General features: G+C 40.2%; 1 pseudogene; it reads left to right on the top strand.

The window, feature by feature from the left end:
* The first annotated feature begins 4,032 nt into the window (after positions 1-4,032).
* LOC148733261 (uncharacterized) lies at positions 4,033-10,926 on the top strand (annotated as a pseudogene).
* The last annotated feature ends 150 nt before the right edge of the window (positions 10,927-11,076 follow it).

The raw sequence follows: 11,076 nt of genomic DNA on the forward strand, positions 1-11,076 counted from the left end.
GGGGCGCCCAGCAATGATGTTATCAGATATACGAGTGATGATCAAATCCAGTGTGTGACCAAGTTCATGGGTAGGGTGTACCACATGTTGTTTAAGACCCATCGACACCAGAAGATCAGACATGTTTCTACAGTCAGTGTCATCAGGTAGGTCCATATGAATGTTAAAATCACCCAGTATCAACAAGGGCTCACTTGCCATGACCAAAGACTCGAGATAATCTGAGAATTCAGTGATAAATGTTGAAGTAGACACAGGATGTTTAACAGAATATGGAGGCCTATAGACTATAACAACCTGCACACGAGTAGTAGCCGCAGGATTGACCAACCATTCCGACACCTCGAATGACCCTTTTCCTGCAACCGAAACTTTTCCAACGTTGATGGATTCTTTGAAAATCACTGCAGTCCCACCTCCTCTGCGATGACTGCAGGGACAATGAAGGAGTTTGTATCCCTGTGGTGTTATTTCACTAAGAATAGCTGTATCATTGTCTGTAAGCCAGGTTTCAGAAACAGAAAATAGATCAGCTTTGCTATCGCATACCAAATCCACAAACGACGCTGACTTATTTCGCAAAGATCGAGCATTGAGAACGCAAAGCAACAATTTTTTCGTATCGTTCTTGATATTTTCCAATACTTGTTAATGCTTGGCTGCAATAATGTTGACCAAGTTACGCTGACACGGCGGTGCACGATTGCCAGCAGCATAAGCAAATTTGCCGTTTGTCGAGTGTCGATTTCCGATTACAGTTTGAATAACAGAGGGGCCAGGATTTAAACTTACATCACAAGATTTGATCAGTCGAATCAGCTGAAAACTGGAAGTTGAATCGTGATGATAGTTCACTCTGGCGCCGAGGTAACTCATTCCACGAAGTCGACAACCAAGATGGCGGCCTAATCTCCGAGTGGAGTTTACATGTTTATTGCTTGTTATCACTTCCAACGAACACACTGAGCTGCCAAAACGAATCGGTGTACAAGAGAAATAATACAGGCTATTTCCAGATAAATATTTCTCAGGGTAAAGACCAAATAAAAACAATAAAAATAATAAAACTACGGAGCCAAGAAGAACACGTCCGAGTGCCATGCTGACCGCTGACCGCGATTAATGATGACAACTGTGAGTTTTTAATTTTCTTGAACTGTTCGAGGCTAAGACGTTCCCTATTTTCTTCCAGTGTGGGGTAATTCAAAACATTACATGCAGTTCTGTAAGAAATTAGTGGTTCGATTATCTTGAAAGCTCTTCTTTGTATCTGTTCTAAATTGTCCACAAGGTAAGATGGAAGACTAGAATGCCATACCGGGCATGCGTACTCCAAAACAGAACGTATTAGAGCAGTATGGACACTAAGTAAATCCTTGGGTGGAAGGCCATTGCGGCGCAGGACACGAAGGATATAAAGTCGCTGAGCAGCTTTCTTTGTAATGCTAAGAATGTGACTACGCCATTTTAGATCATCCTGAATGAGCACTCCTAGGAGCTTGTGACTTTCTACTACTTCGATTTAGGTGTTGTTAATAGTCAATTGTGATAGAGTGGGAGGGTTACGTAGGAAGCATATTCTGAGTTCATAGCACTTTTTTGGGTTCAATTTCATGTAATTTGAAGAACACCAGGTGGATATATCATCCAGGAAGCTTTTTTCTTTACCTATTTTAATGTGTTTGATTGTCCCAGAATGTGCATGTGTATGTGGTTGATAAAAGGTGGAATAAGAATCACAGGTGGAACGTATAAAAATGAGTTCTTTTGTTAATTTGAATATGAGAGATGGTAAAGGAACTTAGGGAAAGAATGCTATTTTCTAGGTGCCGCTAACTTAGTAGCGATCGTCAAATTAAAACCAACACCTTTTCTTAATTGTTAGTAAAACTTCATGAAGTTTATTTCAGTGGATCGAGTTAACCTTGACATTACTATTTTTGATACTATCTCATTGAAAAGATTTTTTCGATTTTTTTGTTTCCCTAGTGTCGTTGTCACTTCATTTTAGCAGAACCAAGCTAGGTACCCATTTGTAAGCCACTTGGTAAATAACTTAAGTGTTTTTATGTTAAAAGAGCCACGCAATGGCCAACTTAGTATGTTGTAGGTTTTCAAGTTATTATTCTACCAGTGCTTTCGGTTTGTTTTGCCTTTTTAACATGTATCTATAACAAAGTATTTTAATTTTTTTTTTTAATTTTTAATTCATTCAAGTCAAGCTATGTTAAATCTCGTATTTCAGACTTTTATTTAGTTCCAGATTTTTAGGTTTCACTGAGTAATATTTTTCCCATTTTCTTTTACTGTTGCTACTTTGAACAACACTTTCCAAGGCCATCAGTAGCTCTAAGCGGCACAGATCCGAATGATCTAGACATAGGGAAGCGTAATTATTGTCGGGTGATCGTAACCTTTCTCCATACCAACGGCTTAGTAATCTCATTTCTAGTGACTCTGCGTTGAGAAAGAAACAAACAACATTCTTAGGTAAGGGGGATCACGGTCCCCTCGGTGCTACCGGAAATCCGCTCGGGCTTAGTGAAGGAGCTTGGACTTGAACTCAACGAATATGTGAAATTCATATATCTGAACTGCGGTTATAGAAACGTATTTGTGCACTATTCTCGCAGTAAAGAGCACTATTTAAGCAATAGTGAAAATCAGACCTGAAAATATTCAGGCCTGTAAGGAATTCGAACCGCTGACCTCTGCGATACTAGTGCAGCGCTCTACCAATTGAGCTAACAAGCAGGCCATCAAATTAGTCCGACAATCCCGTGGGATAATAAATCAAACAACGAATATATGAAATTCATATATCTGAACTGTTGTCACCACAACATGAACTAGTTATAAGAAAAAAAAGTCAATGTGTGGTTAATATTATAATCGAGTGTTTAAGCCGCCAAATAGGATGTATTAAGACCTAGCTAGAAAGCTTGGATTGAGTCAAAGAACGAACGTAAAGGATAACGTACTGAAATTTGCGATTCTTTTGTTCAGTGCCACAGATTTGGTTCCTTAGTACTCTTTTTAGCAGTTAGATCACTAGTAGTGATAGAGAGAATCCAAGAATGGGACGACCTTGCGTCCAGTTCAAATGGTCTAAATTGAACATAACATCATTAAGAACATCATTAACAACCCCAACCGGCCGGTTGCAAACCAGTTGGCTATTTACAAGCGTGGCCAAGGATCTGAACTCGGGGCTACCGTGAAACAGATCCAGTGGTCAGGGTGGGACTCGAACCCGGGAGCGGCGGATTACAAGTCCGACACTCTAACCACTCGGCCACACTGCCTCCTAAAAAACACCTATTCGCTCTTTATGATACGTAAAATCTGCTTTTGCTAGAAAACTTACGTAGATTTGACTGAACTTGTTTCCTTCTCGCAATTTGCCATTTGCGTACATCAAGTACCTGCTGAGAAAATGCTTACTTTACGTTTCGCTTTCCAATTTATCTCCTCACTAAAAGAGCCATGACAAAAAGAAAGCACGAAGCTAAAAGATGACAGCGAGAATTGACAAAAACTGGCCACTTTACCTTGTTTATGAGAATTTCAATTTGAGGTTTTCTGCAGAACCTGAAATCGCTTGCTTTCACGTCGATCAGAGGTCGAGCACGCGGTTGTCCAGTCGTTCACTCATGCGCACTAGACTTTTCAATTAGAGAACCACTTCCGGCAGCCGTCGTTGACAAGAGCCGTCCTCAATCTTAAGGTCCCTAATATCGTTGAATTAACGCCGTAGATTTTTCTGACTTTTTCTTCTATGAAAAAGCGTCTGAAAGCATTCGGAACCCTCGAAACCAGCCTTATCTCTGCCACTCTGGTGACTTATTCGTAAGCGTTAATGTTGTAATTTTATCAGTTTTCTCTCAGCGTTGTATTTGTTATTAATCACGATTTTTAATTTGAGTGTTTGATACAAAGAAATGGGTGTTTTGATCTGTAAGGATATTTCTTTTTACAACTACGCAGTAATGTACAAATATGAAAAAAAAAAAAAAAAAAAAATACCCAGTAATGTTTCTACCGTCACAGATTAAAGGGGCACCTGGTTTGCTTGAAGACATGCGGGCAATGCGCAGAATCGATGAAAACGAGAACGTGAAGTTTAAGAGCCCGCCCTGTACCGTAGTTGTTTCCTTAAAAAATGAAGTGGTCGCTAACACAAGTTCCGCCAAGAGACTATCCGAATTCGAAAGTGACAGTCTTGAAGGAAAGTACAGCTTGAAAGAAGATTAGGTTACCTTGAAAACCTGATACCCCACATCCTCGGAGACCCAGGGGCTGTGAGTCGATTTCAAGTTAAGGGCAGAAGAGCCCCTGGGGACATTGTCTTACAAGACTAGTTCCAAACGGTCGCAGTCGTTCTGTCATCTGATTGGTACCAGAAAATCTTTTTTTTTTTCTGCCCAATCAGAGTGAAGTGTACTTTAGAGTCCTTTCGTGTGTTTTAACACGCACATATACAAGAAGCTCAGTCGCTCGATTTGGTTGTTTGGGCCGTGCGGGGGAGCCTTGCTCGAGGTAAAAAGTGTCAGTCTCAGCGCACAATGTAAGAGAAATCGATCAGATTGTGCGCCAAAATCTCACCGGAAATTATACTGAATACTTTCGCAGGTATCACAAGAGAACGTGTATAAAAGTTTGCGAGGTTCGTATAAACTGAACATGATGGTTGCAAGCGTTGATATGTCGCTTTAAACGTTAAACGAGATGTAAGCTTAAATCTTTCTAGGTTTTTTGTACAATTTGCTGTGACTGAAACTTTGCCAATCTCGTGAAGTTATTTCGTCGCACGGACCACGCAGGTATGTCGAGCAACTGGGGCTTATACCTACGTAGCTTTCTGTGCGCGCCAAAATCTAATCTTTGCTTTGTAGTAAAGTCTTTCACAATATAGCCAAAGTTGCAGAGAACGTCGAGTTCGTGGACGACCTTCAGCAAGCGCTTACAGAAAGCTTAGCTGTGTTTCCGGTTGGCTAATTGAAATCTGAACAAAAACTAATTATCGAGAACATCGTGGGAAGGAGAGATGTTTTCAAACATTTACCGAAGGGGTTTGGAAAGAGTTTAATCTTTCAACTGCTGCCTAGAGTGTTCAAATTCTTGAGCTCGAAAGGCCACGGATTCTCCTCTACTCCCTTGGTCATTCTCATTTCACCTCATCATGTTTGTCGATTTTTGAAGACCAAGTTAAATACCTTTGATCAGTGGGAATCGATGCTGCTTTCATTGGGGAAAACAAATTAAACCAAAGACAGGGAAATATTGGATGGAAAGGGCGAGTTTGCTTTATTGTAAATGTCAGCTTAGTACAGGGTTATCTGCCCACATCTAATAAACGAAAGTTTCCACGAATTATAATAGCTTTTCTTTTTTTTCAGGCGAAGTTCAGATTAGGATTTTGGGCATATGGTATTTCGCGGACGGGACTGGACTGGACTGGACTGGACTAGTAAAACGCGGACTAGTAAAGCGTGGACTAGTAAAACGCGGACTAGTAAAACGAGGACTAGGAAAACGCGGACTAGTAAAACGTGGACTAGTAAAACGCGGACTAGTAAAACGAGGACTGGTAACACGCGGACTGGCAAAACGCGGACTGGTAAAACGAGGACTAGTAAAACGCGGACTAGTAAAACGCGGACTAGTAAAACGCGGACTAGTAAAACACGGACTAGTAAAACGCGGACTAGTAAAACGCGGACTAGTAAAACGCGGACTAGTAAAACGCGGACTAGTAAAACGCGGACTAGTAAAACGAGGACTGGTAAAACGAGGACTGGTAAAACGCGGACTGGTAAAACGCGGACTGGTAAAACGCGGACTGGTAAAACGCGGACTAGTAAAACGCGGAGTAGTAAAACGACAACAACAAAAAAACAATTTCATACGAAGGCGATCATAAGACTTAATGGCAAGCCAATTTAGTAAGTGACAATCCCTGTTTGACTTTTAAGCTGCAAATGGGTTTGACATGCGTCAGATACAAACGAATTTATAAGTTTAGGCTAAGAAAATTTTATTCAGCACCAGTTCAAAATCCTAAAATACACTTTCGTCGTAAATTTCACGGCAGAAACGGAGGAATTCGATAAATAAAAGTCGCATTAAATCTCTTTGTGTCTAGGTAGAAAGAGTCTCAATATTGACTTCAGCTTTTCGGTGGAAGAAAAACCGATTTAAACACGCCATTACAGAAAACAAACAAGCAGACTGACAGTTCCAAAACACATATTTGCATTCACTTACAATTTGACTTTCCGTGAAATTTTAAAACGGAACAGAGGTAAATCTTCGAAGATTAATCGTCGTTGGAAATAAAAAATACTTTCCGTGAGGTCTCTGTTTTTTTTTTTTACGAGAAAATCGTCGCATTATCATTTAATTCGCGTGTGTTTGTCATACCAGTATTGCTGTTTCTTCAAAAGAGTATGCTTCTTTATTCTTTAATTGACAGGTGTCACATCGTGACAGTTACTTATCGAAAAATGTTTCAAAATTTGCTCGGAAGCCTTTTAGACTAGGTTTACACTAGAGGAAATTGTTCCGGATTCGTGATGAATCCGAAACGATTTAGTACCGGATTTATTCTGCCGTTTTCACGAAAGTGGACGAATCCGAAATAAAAACTTCCCGGTTTGGTCGTGTCTCCGGAGATTTTGAATCCGGAATTTAAAGTGGGAACTTTGAATCCGGAAAGTTTCGTCGTGTAACCGCTTTTTTTCTCGAATCCGGATATTATTTCTACCTGCAATCATTTGAGTTTGCGGTGAAACCAAAATGGATCTGGTGCTAACATTGCTGGCGGTCTCCGGTTGCCTAATCTTGTTGCAGGTTCAGGCGATAAATTTTATCATGTGTACCGCAGTATTTCTGAAGAAAAGCAAATTATTATTGCAAGGAAGTTTAACGTCAGCCACACTCAGTAATCGCCGACGACGTAGACTGCTTGGCATCTGTCCAACTCAAATTTGCCTCAGTGGCATCTGGATCTACCACACTGCCTTTTTTGGGGGAGGCATTTTCACTTTGTCGATCGAACGACGAAACAACACTGGGCTTGGTAACCATTCCATTTCGAACGTTCCCGGAGTTGTCGTTGTGTGTAAACGGTCAGGAATCCGAATATCCTTTCAGTGTAAACGCCGACGAATCCGAATACTCCAAAATTGATGAATCCGGAAACATTTACGAATCCGGAAAACTCTCCTCTAGTGTAGGCCTAGTCTAAATTACCTTTAGAAATAAAAGTGTTTCGGCGAAAGCTTTCTCTTTAATTTGAATAACGTTTGTTTTCTTTGTAACTCACTCGCTATCAAATTGTTAAGTTCAAGGAGGATTTTCCCTTAATTAAACTCGTAATTGTAGCCCTGATTCATTCAGGCTCCTTTGGCAACCATTTAAGGAGACGCGAGCCGACAATTTTCGTTTTCCAATGCAACTGAGTCAAGACAATTTTACTTAGGGGGGTCGCATTACAGTCAAGTTTTAATTTCACCGGATTTCGAAAAACCTAAAACCAAATTTTTTTAACGGGAAAACAAAAATGAAATTGACAACATTAATTAGGATCGCATTTCAACCGGGTTAAAATGGAAACGTCAATCACGCAGTCAATCTCACATCCGGCAAAAATAAACATTCTCCCGAACTAACCATGCGGCGAAACAGAACACTTTGCATGGCGATTATAGTCTTTTTGTTTTCAGCTATTTAACAACAACAAAAAAATCAAAGGTTTGCTTTTGTTTTGCTGATAGAGAGATGGAGAAATTGAGAAATGGAGAAATTTCCCGCTCTTTTTGGTTTTATCTTTTTTCACACTCACGCACAAATGACAACTTTGTCCGCAACGGACGCGGGTCCTTCCGTTTCAAAAAAATTTGGCAAAATCGGTCAGCCCCACCCAGGCACACCGGCGTCTTTGATGATTTTTAGAATTTTGAAACTTTTAGGAAACCGCAAAAATTGGGTCGCATCAGAAAATGCTTGTGTTGACAGAGTTTAATCCCTAGAGTAAACAATTCGGTCGTAATGCGACCCGAGCCTTAAAGAATCCAGGATGCTACACCAATTTTTGAACAGTTCAGAAATATACGAACAGTTCAGAAGTTCCCGTTACGGACCGACCTATGCTGGTGAATAACACTTTTATCTTTTTCTAACGCATAAAAACAATGATTGCTAAAAGAACCCGAATGATTCAGGGCTACAATTACGAGTTTAATTACGGGAAAATCCTCCTTGAACTTCACAATTTGATGGCGAGTGAGTTATAATGAAAACAAGCGTTATTCAAGTTAAAGAGAATGTTTTCGCCGAAACATTTTTTTGATAAGCAACTGTCACGATGTGACACCTGTCAATTGAAGAAGAAAACAGCATACGCTTTTGAAGAAACAGCAGTACTGGTATGACAAACACACACGAGTTAAATGTTCATGCGACGATTTTCTCGTAAAAAGAAAAACAGTTAGAGATCTTACGGAAAGTATTTTTTATTTCCAACGACGATTAATCTTCGAAGATTTACCTCTGTTCCGTTTTAAAATTTCACGGAAAGTCAAATTGTAAGTGAATGCAGATATGTGTTTTGGAGTTGTCAGTCTGCTTGTTTGTTTTCTGTAATGGCGTGTGTAAATCGGTTTTTCTTCCACCGAAAAAGTGAAGTCAATGAGACTTTTTCTACCTAGACACAAAGAGATTTAATGCGACTTTTATTCATCGAATTCCTGCGTTTCTGCCGTGAAATTTACGACGAAAGTGTATTTTAGGATTTTGAACTGGTGCTGAATAAAATTCTTTCTTAGCCTAAACTTATAAATTCGTTTGTATCTGGCGCATGTCAAACCCATTTGCAGCTTAAAAGTCAAACAGGGATTGTCACTTACTAAATTGGCTTGCCATTAAGTCTTATGATTGCCTTCGTATGAAATTGTTTTTTTTGTTGTTGTTGTCGTTTTACTAGTCCGCGTTTTACTAGTCCGCGTTTTACTAGTCCGCGTTTTACTAGTCCGCATTTTACCAGTCCGCGTTTTACCAGTCCGCGTTTTACCAGTCCTCGTTTTACTAGTCCTCGTTTTACTAGTCCGCGCTTTACTAGTCCTCATTTTACTAGTCCAGTCCAGTCCAGTCCAGTCCACGAAATACCATATGCCTAGATTTTGGCGTGCACAGAAAGCTGCGTAAGCGTCAGTTGCTCGACATACCGGCGTGGCCCGTGCGACGAAATACAAGGGATTGGAAAAGTTTCAGTTACAGCAAATTATACAAAAAATCTACACTGGTAGAAAGATTTAAGCTTTAAGATTTAAAGCGACATTTCAATGCCTGCAACCATTATGTTTTATCATGAACCTTGCAAACTTTTAAACACGTTCTCTTGTGATACCTGCGAAAGTATTCAGTATAATTACCGGCAAGACTTTTGCGGACAATCTGATCGATTTCTCTTACATTGTGTGCTGAGACTGAAACTTTTCACCACGGGCAAAGCTTCGGCTCCAAAGCACTCTTCAATCTGATTGGGCAGAAAAAAAAACAAAGATTTTCTGGCACCAATCAGATGCCAGAACGACTGCGACCGTTTGGAACTAGTCTTGTAAGACAATGTCCCCAGGGGCTTTTCTGCCCTTAACTTGATATCGACTCACAGCCCCTGGGTCTTTGAGGATGGATACCCAAGTATCACTCACGTTTTGAAGAAGATACAATTTTCCAATAAAAAGTTACAGGAGAAGATACAGCAGCTTGTAGAAGAAGGTCACATCTTCAAACAAAAGATGGATTAGGAGAAGATACACCAGCTTGAATCAAAACTAGAAGAAGAGGATCATTACAAGGAGGACGTGCAAAAAGCCTCCAAACAAGCTGCAAAATCATGCAGGGGAAATGGTCCAACCTCGGGAAAAGACGGAAACGGAAATGAATCTGCAGTGCCACTCACAGTTGAAAGGTATGACTGAAATGAAGGCGGAAGACCAAGACTTTTCGCGAGTGAAAGAAGTGGATGGCAGTGGCGAGAGACTGGAGAGAAAGGTGACCGGGCCTGGTTCACATTTGAGAGAATCGGATTACAGAAAAGAGAACACGGAGGCGACTGCTATTGCCGAGATTCATTCGCTGCTGGTAAAAGAAACGCATCATCAAAAAGCGAACATAAAGAAAGAAATACAGGACGCAACGAAGAAAAGTGATAAACGTTTTAAGACAATAGAGAGAAAGGTAGGAAGAGAAGAGAGAGAGAAGACAGTGGCCCAGTTCCATTCTCAGTTCGAAGAAAAGGATCATCAAATGGAGAACTTAGAGCGAGAAATACAGGGTGCAAAGAAACTGTTTAAAGAAATTGGTGAAAGTGTGGAGGGAATCTAGGAGAAGGTGGCCGGGCACGTTTTAGAGTTGGATAAGATGAGTTCTAGTAAGAAGATGATAGAGAAAACGAATACCCAGTAGTTCCATTCACAGCTGGTAAAAGAAACGAATCGTCAACGAGAAAAGATGGATAAGGAATTAAAGGATTTAAAAGAATTGATGAAAGGAATTTCTCAACACACCGAGGAAGCGGAAAAGAACGAAACCGATTCTAGCTTACCGTCAGAACGGGTCAATTTTTCGGTGTTTGTTGAAGTGTGAAATATTCAACTTTGTCTAGACAAACTGTCGCTCTTCATCATTTACAGTTATGGGAAATCCGTACTGTCAAGCCCCGACTTTAATTTGAACGCGTGAGAAGGCTATACAACCAACGCTAATACTTAACATGCTAGTAAGTGGGTCAAACACCATTTCCCTACGCTAGGCTTGGCCTGATCAAAAGTAATCAATATCTCTCAACAATAAAGAAAAATTAATTAACAGTAATCAGGAATGCTAATCAAAACAAAGAAAAATATTACTTTGGAGCGAAAGAAAAATAAAAGTTGAAACACGCTGATTCAAAATCGTAAATGTTTGTCTTAAGTCTCGCAAGTATTTGGTCGAGAGAGCGCCGCGCGTTTTCTGAATCAGCTCATAGAAAAAGGGAACTCAAAACTACTGAAATCTCGAACTACTTTGGAT

This window comes from Stylophora pistillata, chromosome 4 (genome assembly GCF_964205215.1).
Source record: "Stylophora pistillata chromosome 4, jaStyPist1.2, whole genome shotgun sequence".
Classification (NCBI taxonomy): Eukaryota; Metazoa; Cnidaria; class Anthozoa; order Scleractinia; family Pocilloporidae; genus Stylophora; species Stylophora pistillata.